Source organism: Typopeltis vanoorti, chromosome 4 (genome assembly GCF_054136105.1).
Source record: "Typopeltis vanoorti isolate ZY-2024b chromosome 4, IOZ_Tvanoo_1.0, whole genome shotgun sequence".
Lineage (NCBI taxonomy): Eukaryota > Metazoa > Arthropoda > Arachnida > Uropygi > Thelyphonidae > Typopeltis > Typopeltis vanoorti.
Genome location: NC_143552.1, coordinates 102,449,308 through 102,462,864, shown reverse-complemented (window position 1 = coordinate 102,462,864; position 13,557 = coordinate 102,449,308).

The window sequence follows — 13,557 nt, the reverse complement described above, 5'->3', positions numbered from 1 at the left end:
CAACAACCAATCGATAAAAATCCTGCATTTATCTATTGTTATTGGATGCATTACTATAGTGTGTATACATCTCTTGTAATTTTCATTTATTGCTATTGAGCTTTATATACCGTTGTAAATTAATTTCATACAAGGAGCATCTAAACAACTCAATATTCCCCTGGAATATCAAATAAATATTATTGTACGTTCATAAATACAATCGTTTGTAAGAAGCACAATTAAATATTATTTTACAAGTAAATTCTTTGAAAGTTTCAATGAGATAACACACTACCTTTTCCTATTTCATTTAATTTATTTATAAACTGCATTTAATTACATTTATTTATAAATGAATTTTTTTTTTTTTTGGTTACAAAGTTGAAATTTATTTTACAATTTGCATTCGTTTAGAATACGGAGTTCTCAATTTCAATCGTATTTAAAATAAAGAATTTATAATTCCAAATTTTACAATTATAATAAAATCAGCACTGTTAGGTATGTGACGTCACCTGTTGCCGGTTTTGTGGCAGGTGATGAACAGTGAAACCCCCGGAGAAGTACTGTTGGCACACAGAGTAATCTCTGTCATCTCCCGCAATCGAGCACATGCATTCCATTCACCAGCGAATAATCTATCGCTCCTTAAAATATGTCGACAATTCTCGTGCCACGCGGATCGTTTACCTCGGTTCCTTGCGAGACGCCAACGACAGCGATCAGATTGTTAAGGGAGAAGTTTCGAGAGTGGACATCACTTCGTGCGACGTCCGGAGGTGACAAGCTGTCGCGTGCTTCGATACAACGAGAGTGATTAATCTGTCTGCTGGGTGAAAGGACTGACATCCTGCCGGGGTGTATATTGGGTAGGAAAATCTCACAAAAATACACCTTTATTAATTCTCTTGAAATGTGGTCTTAAAAAGACAAAAAAAAATCACCGAAAAAACAAACCAAAACAAATAGTAATTCTTCTCTTCACTCGAGACTATAATTTTTATTAAAGCAAAATAAACTATGCAGCAGTAGCAGTTACCATGGCAACGGTGCATGTTCATTGTTGGAAAATTTTCAAATGCTGAAAAAACACGAAGAGTTGTGCAGTTGAGATATTTTCTTTGCTATTAAGAGAAAGGAATGGCTCTTCCGATGCAACTGGAACTGCTTCGAACGTGTTTGTATCTTCTGAATTTATTCTGCATCTTAGATGCAGAGACTTTACTTAGAGAACTGACGTTGGTATCTTCCAGCCCATCCCATCACCCACCCTTAAAGCAAATATTGTCTTTGTGATAATAACTTCCGTGTTCCGTATACGCTCTTCCGAATTGAAGGGTTATCTTAAATCAACTGGGTGGCTTCGTCTAATGAGATTTTCAGGTGGTACGAAGTTTATCGGCCACTAATATTTAGCGGCTCTAGCGAGACGTAATTGCTCATCGAAAGTTAGACGACAGCCTAGCCCCAGATTCATTACGCTGGGAATATTGCTTAATTAAGCAGACCTTTAACACTTGTACAACTTGCGATACTTTAACAGGCGAATTCCCGGGAAGAAAACATTCCTTTATGCGATTAAGTGTTGCATCCGGAAGAGATCGACACTCATTCTAATAAACTTTACTCTTTAATAATTTTCTTATTAATTTTGTTAAAAGTTAATATAAATAAACCCATTCTCATTTCTCCTCACAACTTTTTTTTAAATCACCTAATCAAACTTTATTATTCATACGCAGTATTTGCATGACATTCATACGTACGTATTTCCATGGAAGTACACCTTTTGGTTCGAATGGCTTCCAGGAAGAGAAGAGCCTTCATCAGGAAGTTTTTAATTAAAAGTGAGTTAGCTGATCTCATACGGAGGTAGGAGATAGTAGGTTGATATATATATACGGATGCAGATCATATTGGTATCTGTTCAGGTCTCATTTTCATTCTAATATCTGCCTTCGAATTCTATCCGGCCTTGACTTCCCAATTGGTTTATACTTTATTAACTGTTTAGGATACTTGTGTTGGCCATTCGATTTAGATGTTCTCTCCAATATTTGTATTTGTTTAGTTTTTCTTGTACTAATTTTATTTCTAGTTATTTTAAAATATCTTCGTTCCATTTTTCTTTTTCTTTTTTTTTGTCTAATCACTTGTTTTTATTCTTTGTTTATCTAGTTTATCAAATTTCGCTGCCATATAAATAATGTAGGTACGGATAAAGTCGTGTATATTTTTAAGTGTCTTTCTTTTTTGTACGAGAAATAAAAATAACAAAAATGCAACTTTTTATTAATTATCGTAATTTCTCATATGCAATGTAAATTGTGAAACACACTGTATTGCAGATTATGTTAAATCGCTAGATTGACTAGGCAAGAATGCTTTTCATATTCCCCTTATCTAGAAGAAAATGTATGGATGGGGTGTTATTGAGCAATAATCTCTGGTCTTGCGGGGTAACAAGAATAGCTGAGCCTCAGTTAAAACTTCATTGGCTACAGCATTGCCATCCATTACTCTCTGGAGACTTTTCAGTCTAAATCGACTCTGTTCTTAAAAGAACTGGGAGATGGACTGAGTACTTGACTCTTTATCCCGTCATCTGAATGAAGAAAATCTGTGTGGATGAGGTGTTATTGAGCTAAAAGCTCTAGTCATGGCTGGGTCTCTAAAAATTCGGACGATCCCTAGGCCACTCAATCGTGGGTGAAAGACCATCCATCTCAGCGTTGGCTCCACTCAGTGGCGGCCGCCAGCGAGCAGAACCGCTCATATTCCTAAGAAAAGCATTCACCCACAAAGCCCCTCAGCGGGTCGTGCCGGAGAACACTTTCCCCGGAGACTCAAATTGTTCCCTTAAGGCAAAAACCTTAAGAGAGCGACTCAATCTCTCGAATCGCTGCGCCCCAGGGGGTAACAGCAACAGCCGAACCTCAGTTAAAGTTCATTGGCTACAGCATTGCCATCCGTTACCCTGATTAGTAAGTAAAGGGTAAAATCTCAAAAAATCGGACGATCTCTAGGCCACTCCATAGTGGGCGAAAGACCGTCCATGTCTCAGCGTTGGTTCCACTCATTGACGGCCGCCCCGTCCAAGCACCCCGACGGGCTCCCCGTTTAAGCAGAACCGCTCAGCGTTGGTTCCACTCAGTGTCGGCCGCCCCATCCTAGCACCCCGATGGGCTCCCCGACTCCTGAGCAGAACCGCTCAAATTCCGAGGAAAATAATTCACCGACAAGAACCCCTCAGCGGGCCCTGCCGGAGAACACCTTCCCCGGAGACTCAAGGTGCTCCCTTAAGGCAAAAACCCTAAGGGAGCAAACTCAAAAACTCACACCCAGGATAACAGCAACAGCCGAACCTCAGTTTACTTCCTCGGTTCAGCATTGCCAATTGTTACCCTGGTAGTCCTATAAAGGACTCTTGTTTATCCTAATGCAGCCAATCGACTCTGTCGTTTTGCACACCAATTTTATTTTAAATTATTTTTAAATATAATGGGTGTTTTTTTAGATATTTTATAGTTAATCATGTAATTCAAAAAAAAAAGTTAAAAACTTCTCATTATGCAATCAATTTTTAAACTTTACATAGAGTTTTATTTTTATTTTTTGCAATTTCAGGGCATGCTTAAAATTGTCGGCATTGGATGCTGGAATGTTCCCGGTGGTACCGCACGTTGAGTTTCACACCTTGGCTGTTTATCACTATTATTAAATCATCCATTTTTAAAGTACAAACAAACAACGTCCATTTGTTTTGCCACTGAAGCATCTATGCAACTATCAGATTTCTTCTTCTCAGCATATTTGTTATCAGTTGCTCAATTGGATTAGCAGAGCGAGCAGATAGTTAGCATATCTCCCGTCATCCCTAAGGCCTGTAGATTTGTGTCAAGCGAAAGTGTTTTCTCATACATCATTCTAAGTATCTGTCCCTTTTCGTCACTAGATTTATGGACCGACTCACCTTCATGCAACAGCATCAAAAATGTTCAAACGAGAAACTTAAAAGATGCCATAAATTACACATCTCACAGCTGGTGGAATGAGTTAACCTTTTTTTTTTTTTTTCCACGTGATCACATGCACCGAAATAACTGAAAGGCATTTGTTTTGCGTTTTGGCGAACATCCTCTTTTCATTTTCTCTTTTTCGCTGTTCTAACAAGTTCTTGGCATTTTTGAGACAGAAAATTCCTCAGGGATTCACGTCAGGGTTATCTTTTCAACTGCATATGCCACATGTTTGTTAGATAAAATAAACTCTAATATTTATTAACTTTTTTTCTAAACTGATTTGAATGCCGCGTCTATTTTGTTTGCATATCAGGAAAGGTAAAACGTACAATATACTGTATTACTATCGTGGGTGGAATGGGTTTTTTTTTTTTTTTTGTTATTCATTTCATTTTTAAGTATTTTAACATAGTCGAACCCTGCTGTAAAGCCCAAACATTACACCTTTTTATTCAAACTATTGTAACTTCCAATAAGAACTGTGACTATCGTATACTAGTAGTTACCTCATACTAATAAATTTCATTGTCTGGTGTGAGACGGATACCCTGCTTACTGGAGGCTTGAAGTGGCTTGAAAAAGTCTCATATCTAGTCTCGAGAGCATACTTTAGGAATCAATTAAAATAAATATAAACAATAAAATATATAAAATTATTAATAATAGAGAAATATACTTCACATCACCCATTGTGCTAATGTGCTGTTGTTTTGTTGGAAGTTAAGTGCAAAATTAGCTCAAAAGATTGCAGTGTGAACTAGAAATGTAGTAAAACTGCACTGTGAATGCCTGTGCTAATATCCGTTTGCACGGGATTTGAACCGACAGCCCGTCGGTTGACAAGCAGGTGGACAATTCGCTCGACCAACCAACCCAGTAACTCTGTAATCTGCATATCTGCTACTTAATAAGTTTAAAGCTAAGAAGAAATATTGAAACCTTGAAATTTTATATTAAAACTTTCATAAATTTGGTACATTCTTTGGTAACACCTTAATCATATTATCATGAATAGGAATATAGTTTTACTACAGTTCACGTTATAGTCTTTTGTGGTAATTTTACACAAACTTTAACTTGCAAAAAAAAAAATACATTAGTGCAACTGGAGAGCTAAGTTTTTTGTCTATTTTTAAAATTTATTTTTACATAAAGCAGGGCGGTGGACACACAAGCGCGCGCACACGCACCTGACGATAAAATTCAATTACTGATCACCGATATGGATGCTATTACTCAATTTAAATATTAGTTTTAGGAAAAAGAAAAAAAAAACAAAAAAGTTTTAGGTAGTTTTACAGTCAAAAAATTAAATCATTTACTAATAATGATGAGTATTAATAATTACGAGTACTAATAATTATGAAATACTAAATCATTTACTGTTTGAGCTTGATGCAACAGTGATTTTAAGTTTTCATGCAATAAATCGGGATAATTTTCCCTTCTCTTGTTCAAATTACATATATTATTATTTCGAATGTCATCTTAGCTAACTTTTTTTTTTGGGGGGGGGGGGGGTATATAAACTAACTCATTAACTTCTATACTAACCTTACTAACTTTAGAGGGCAATAAAGAAGTACATACATATATAAATTAGTTAATTAAAAAGAGATTTCCGACATTGTTTTTAGAAAGTGTTAATAAATACTAGTTAAATATCTTATATATATATAGGAATCCCTCCTGAAACATTTAACTTATGAGTAGAGCGGGTGACTTTTTTAAGGCACTTAAGATCTCTCATAAGCAGGGTAGTAGTGGTGGTTTCATACAGGCGACGAAATTCATTTACCCAACTAAAACATTCACTCCAGTAGTTTGGATTCGAACCCACTGCCTATTAGTTGGAGAAAGAGAGGAAATCCTTATCCACTTGGTAAACTAGGTTCTTTCTTACATACTTTACGTTCAAAGATCATACCGATAAGAGAATTCTGTTCAGGCCAATATTACACTATGGCTCATAACTGTTATTCCCACAAGGTGGCAATAGAATTGAAGATACTCAGAGAAGATTCAGCGAGTGCATGGAGAAAATGTCACCAGAGATGAGAATAAATTAGCTGACAGTAATTTGTTGGATTTATCTAACAGGAAACAGGAATGACATTTAATTGAAGTGTATAAGTTATTTCGAGGATGTATGAGGTAGAGAGGAGGAGATCGTACCTTGAATAAGCCAGGCTTCCTAGAGGACATGTTAAATAGATAGAAAGAGAGCATGAAGAATTATTCGAAGTTTTCATTTTTTTTTTTTTTAGATTTTATTTCAAAGCAATAGTTTTTACTTAAATTTAGTATTTGAGATCAATATACGATAATTTGTCGATCCGACTCAGTTTTGGTTTTCATGAAATATTTTTAGTAAAAAAAGTAAGCAAAACGTTCAGTAACAAGGAAGAATTATATATTATAAATAACAATAATTAAATCTATCCCCAAAATCTAATCTAATGTAATGCCTAAAAAATTGTTTACTTTGTTTTTTAACTCTCTATTATTGAAGAAGTTAATGCTTATATTTAATAATAATAATAAGAAGAAGAAGAGTTTACTCCTAGAGTTATTCAGATAATGAGAGATAGATAAAATATTCATTTACTGGATAAGTATGAACAATGCCGCTTTGAAATTAATTTGACATGCTGGTTCAAATCCCGCCGTGCGCATGGATGTTTGTGAAAATACTAGGGGTGGAGGTGGGAGGGGCAGTAGAAGGCGTTGTTGTAGATGATGAGGTTCACTTCAGTTGGTGTATTGAGTGGTGGAGACGGAGAGTTGTAGAGTAAGTGCCCTCCCCCCTCAATGAGTCTTTGGACTCCTTGGAGGTTTCACGTAATAATAAAAAAAAATACTATGTAAATCCTCTAACACTTTTGTTTCGTAAAGGAGGTAATCTCTTAGCTCTGACTTTCTAAAAATCGGTAGGTGCCGACCTCCTCATCCTATCATGGCCGAAGTTGAGTGCATTCCTACGGTGTGCTGGATAAATGGTCTTTCTAATCCTGAAAAAGTGTATTTCTTCTGGGGAAAAAACCCTAGCTGATTAATCATAACGTAACTGGAGAATTGACTGACTAAAGCTCTACAGAAAGTTTTCGCCAGTAACTCGCTAATCTGCAATCGAACTCATTGTTATGCAGATCTAGCATCATGGAGGTTGCCACGAGAATAATAAGACAAAGAGAATAAAGTTAAATGGGGAAATGATTACGAAAATTATTTCAATTATTATATTAATAATAATATAACTAATAAATTCAACTTATAATGTTATATTATAATGTTAAGTCACCAATTTCATGGAGCTGATGTGTATTGGTGCACATTTTATTTGCTATGTTCCGTTTTAAAGAATTTTATGTATTTATTTGATAATGCAAAATCATAAAACTAAATCAAGAATCAATAGCAGAACAGACAATTCTATTTCTTCATAACTTTATTAAGAACTTAGAACTGAGCGAAGACAAAGACAAAAAGTCTTATTATTCAATTGCATTAACGAGGACAATAGCTCAGTTTTAAAACGCAACTATGAAGGTTAGTTGGCCCAAGACGATTACTGATTATACACGACAACCAGTGAAGAGACGGCTGACAAATGTCACCATCTTGTGGTCCCTAATCCTAACATTATATTATTGTAATGTGGGTTCTAGGATCGATTTTCTTGAGTTTACGGGACAAAACAAAAACCAGTTTCCAGGCGAAAAAAAGACCCCTGCCCATGACAGAGACAGACTAATTCGGGATCCAATCAAAACATTCCCTTAGTCGGTGACTAGAATTCAACTTAGGTCTCCTTTTTTTGGTCGGACTAGCACTTATGGACACGGACACACACACACACACACACACACACACACACACACACACACACACACACACACACACACACACACACACACACACACACACACACACACACACACACACAGAGAGAGAGAGAGAGAGAGAGAGAGAGACGTCGATATTTTTTTAAAGTCTGCTATCTTTTCGTGTATGTCTAACGATAATTTTGCTCAATTTTCAAAAATTCATATTTTTCTGTAAGAAAGACTAATTTTTTCTACCATTTAGGATAAAAGTGTATATATATAAAATGACATTATACAAATAAAACTATGTATGCTTGTGATCAAGTACCGTATATTTCTGATTTCAGTAACTCTACACATCATCCGTTCTGTTTTTTTTTTATTTCAGAATCAGCTCAGAAACTATTTTACAACTGGAGCCAAATGGAATTATGCCTTCCCCCTCAAAAAATAAAGAATATTTCGCATATTCAAATAACATTAATTTTTAACGTGCTTGATATACAGCACATAAAATTAAAATAAATTATATATTTCAATAAAATGTTAAAAATGAAAAACAAAATTGTTATGAAATTGCCGACCTGAAACTCAAACTTTTCAATTTTATTATTCTATGATAAAGTGTTTTTAGTCAATACTAAAAGTAGCCTTTAGTGTTTAATAAAGTCGAATAGTCTTTAGCTAATACTAAAGAAAACCCGAGGATGCAGTTTAGAGAGAAATTAAAGGAAAGTGGATCTCGCTGTGACAGTTACCAGGTTTTCACGTTTTTGTATCATTTAGGAAGACGTGGTTTCGTATGTTTAAAATTAATATATTCTAATACCAATTTTAATATAATTTAACGATTTATGAACTGCTATAGAACAGGTGCATCTGCATACCGCAGCCTTATAGCATAAAATAAAATGTTTGGTAGAAAACTGCACAATGAACAGTGAAACAGAAATTAGAAATGTATAATATTTTATTCTCAATGTTATTTAAAAACAAAATAACGTATTAAGTTATTTTGTATTTTTCTAATGATAATTATATTCTAATGATTATATTCTAATGATAATTAAAATTAGCATTAGAATACTAACAGATGGATTCGCTGCGAAAAGGAGTAAAAAATATTAAATCAGGTTTATCACTTTTTTATTGGCATGCATAACAAAACATATTTCAGTGTTTTGAGAACGAGTTTTTAGAACTGGGAATAAATTATAACGAGAAAAGGAAAGCTTCATAAAATACATCAACGTTCGCTCTTTACTGTTTTGGAACTTCTGAAAAAAAGAAAAAAAAAGAAATAGAATTTCTCCCTAAAGATTTGAAATAGCCCTAAATGGTGGATTTTTCTTTCTCTACCTAGCCCTCGTCAGTTTCTATTAGGACTATAATTTTATTCAAGTAAAAAAAAAAAAAAATAGGTTTTCACATTACGTGCAAGAAGCTAAGAACCTTTATAAGCAATTTTCTGCAGAGTTAGCTAACTTCATACATTTCTTGTTTTTTTTCCTCTAGAAAATTCCTTTTTTTTGTTCTGCTATATAATCCAAACTCCGCTGAAAAATCCTCAATTTACAGACACATACACCCGTCTGATAGCTTTAATTGTTTCGCCAACAAATTTCATCCTCCCCAACTCTTATCCGAACAAACGTTTCAAACTTGAAAGAGGAAGGGTAAAGGTTTGGAGATCACTTCTAATTTATGAGATCACTTCTTCGTAAGTTTACGTTTTTATCTTCAATTAACTTGTCAGTCAAAAACGATTTACTCTGCAATTTCTTTGCTCTTATCATCTTTCTATCTGTTGTCTTCCTTTCTTGTGTTTAGAGCATATAATTTTCGTATGATTTCTATTATTTCTTAATCTTATAAATTATAATTGAAACAACTCTGTTGAAATAATATTTGTCATGCAAGCATTACCTTAGGTATATGGAAACCACGATGAATATAAACTTGAAGAGTTCTTCTTCTTTCTAGACACACCAAAAATGCAAACAGTTTTCAGCAACTCAACAACGCAACCTTTCTCCGCTTCACAAGAACTCACACTGAAGATACCAAGCAAATGTACTGGGCAGCCTGTGAGAAGCTACTCTTAGTAGCTTATTTTTAAACTTAGATGCAGCAAAGCACCCCTATCACTGCTAGTTTTAGCCTCCCCTAAGTCGTTTATCTCTCTTTTCTTCCATCGCAGCTATATTAACTGGAAAGTCATTATGGAGTGGTAACTTACAGCGATAATTATTCTCAGGAGACTATGAAAGAGAGAGAGAGAGAGAGAGAGAGAGAGAGAGAGAGAGAGAGAGAGAGAGAGAGAGAGAGCAGCTGAAGAATAGCTGGGTAATAAGGAATATTTATGCTCAGGACAAAAACTGGTTTCTTCCTTATCATTCATAATATAATTTATATAGTTAATAAAATGTGCTATCTATTCCCTGAGGCAACATTTCTGCTACCATAATATGATAGTTCTTGAAAGTAAAGTCCATCTGATGTTGGATCGTAGTTGTAAGACTTCTGTGTCTTTTTCAAGAAATTCGGAGTCAGTCGATTCCTGGAACAGTCAGGTAAGATTACTTTCCTCATGGAAACTCGGGTTTTAAAGCTCGAATTCGACGTTTTAGTCTCAGGAGTGAGCAAACAGAGGTGTTTGTACAATAGGAGTAATTTAAAAATAAAAATAAATTTAACTGCCTTAGGCGATCCTCTTCGAGAAGGCAATCGACCTCCATTTCAGAAAACAAAAGTGGTTTCTGTAGAACAAGGACTTATTTTTGATGTTTCCTTAACTCTTATTCCATTCCAGAAATTCTTATTTTGTTGGTAATTCAAAATGCTTTACTGAGAAAATGTGTCTTTCCTAGTGCAGGAGAAAATCGATGGAATATGCAAATTTCGATTTGAAAAGACCTAAGTAGGGATATCCTCGAATGAGGAGATTACTCAAAATCTCTTTATCTTTGTCCTGGCCCTCCATGAAACCAAATATTTCTTAAAAGCTTTCTCTAAAATCAGTAATTTAAAGTTCTTAAAAGAACTGGGCGATGGACTGAGTCCTTGACTCTTTATCCCGTCATCTGAATGAAGAAAATCTGTGTGGATGGAGTGTTATTGCGCTAAAAGACTCTGGTCATGGCTGGGTAACGGCAATAACCGAGCCTCAGTTAAAACTTCATTGGCTACAGTATTGCCATTTGTTACCCTGGAAGTCCTAAAAAGGACTTTGGGGTATCCACCCCCAAACCGGTCGCTATCCAAAATCAGTAATTGAATTATCCCACTTATTTATTTATAATATACTTATTTGATTAAAAATTAGGTGTTACATAAACTAGAAGCTTATACAAATTTCATAAAGGCAATCTTTAACTAATAATTCTTTTCTTTAAAACTCTTTATGAGAGTTAAATTTCTGCATATATGCATAATGCATATGCATAATTGTGATATATGCATAATTGTGTAACGTATTTAGTCTTCCCTTACCGCCACACCCTTGGCATTTCGTACAGATATTTTCGTATGCACTAGCTCAATTACAACGCAGCTGACATTAGGGTCAATTTTTCTAGAATAAGTGCTAACATTTAGAAGAACAAAAGTAGAAAAAAAAAAGGAAACGAATCTTGGCTCAGCTGAATACAGCGATACTTTGAACCTTCCGCTCTGACTTCTTAAGGTGTTCCCATATTCAATTACGCCCATAAATCTCATACTTGTGACTGTGAGGGAAAAAAGGACAGTCTGTTCATTATTCCTAAGAACAGAAGGATCTTACATGAAAACAGAAAAAAAAATCTTATTTCTAGCTTAAGACAGTATTCTTGGATTGTTTCTGAACACTGATACCGAAGGGGGAAAAATACTTGCAATTTGGCATAGATGATACTGCAGGATAATTATGGGGGTCATTATAATTCATTTTATCACTCTCTAAGCGTCTCTCTTTCTCTCAAGCAGATATTTAAAAACGTATTCTCACTAGCCAGACGAACAGTGCAGCTCTTTTAAGCATAGAAACAAAGCCTTTCTTCACCCATATTAAATCATAAATTAGAATTCCCATTCACATAATGACAGCGTTGCTTGAGACACACAGAACTTCAACTGCAATCAATATTTTAATGTCTCCATAATAATATGTTTTTAATTAAAAATCAGCACTTGCGAGCAAGAACTGCCGAGAGAAAGTTGTGTTAGATAATATTTGGTTCGACAGTGGAGATAACGTTTTTTTTTTTTTTTTTTTTAATTTTGAATGATCCCCGCATCATACATTCTTATTAATTTGCAGCTTCCCATTATTGGGAAAAGCCTGCCACTTTTGACTTCATTGTCAGAATTATGCAAAAGCAGCTAAAATCACGAGACTGGTGATTTTGTGTAGTCCGTTGGTTGAACGTATTTGCGACTATTTTTTATTGCTTTTCCGAAAGAAATACTACAGTTTGAGAGAGAGAAAAAACACGCCACGTATACGTTCTCCTTCGATTGAAAATTCCTTATAAAGGATCCTCCTATTCTAGATGATATCCGAGTCGTGGGCTTTTTCAGAAGAACAGCATATGTTACGAGATCTGGGCGACTACAAGAGGGATGTATTAGCCTCAAGAAACGGCATTTTATGTTATTATATAGAACTGTCTTCAAAAGAATGTTTTTAGTGACAAATAAGATCTTATTAGAGATTTCTTATACTAATTACATACCGGGGGCAGGATACCAATTCGATAGCATCATAACTTGCAAAGTGATAGGTTCAAATCCCTCTGTGGCAGAGATGATTGTCAAAATCTTCAGACGGAAGATGATTTACGTCTACCAGGTATATTTACGGACACCGTAAGTAGTTTTCAAAGTCCTTATATGCATGATTGGTTATGTACTCCTAATTTCCATCGAAGTTCAATGTATTTTTCTACGAATTTTCAAAATTTATACGTTAAAAGTAATTTTTAAAGTTATGAAGAACGTTTAGAATAAGTATATAAAATAGGCAAAATATATTGCCATAATAGTAAGAGACTATTTTTTTCATTCTCAGCTTAACATTTTCTGTTGATTGAAAAAAAAAAATGATAAGGATCTAACCTGTCCGATCAGTAGTGAAGTCACCCTAAAGTTGGTCCTGAACAAAATAGCATAACAGCCTTAAAAGCGTATTTTCCAATTAATTACTTAATTTTGTCTGGTGACGTAAAGTTGTTATCTGGTCCAATTTACTGTAGTCAACTTAAAGCGGTTCCATATATAAATAGGTGGGTCATACTTCTAAATGAGGCTGTGCTTATCTTGGAAAGTCATGCAGGTACCCGCTACCAGCATGCGAATGCTTTGAATTTTATAACAGAGATAGGAAACAGTAGCACACATTGTTGAAATGCATCGATTTCTGCATATTATTTAAGACAAATGAGATTTCTCTCAAGCCAGTGTGACATCACTGAATTTTCGAAGTGTCTTCTTAGTTCTGACGAAGACAAACGATTTCTGTTACCAACGGAACTATTAATTTAACATGGAGCGTCTGCAATGGGCAGACAAACAAAGGGTAATTTAGTTTCTCACAGGAAGCCATTGTTAGATGATTACGACATCTCGCGCGCCTCGAGACATCATGTTAACGGTCTGATGATGTTAGGAGTGCAATTAATGATACTTTTAATCTACTTTATCACCAATATACGTATCTTAACTACCGTTATTATCACGATTCACGT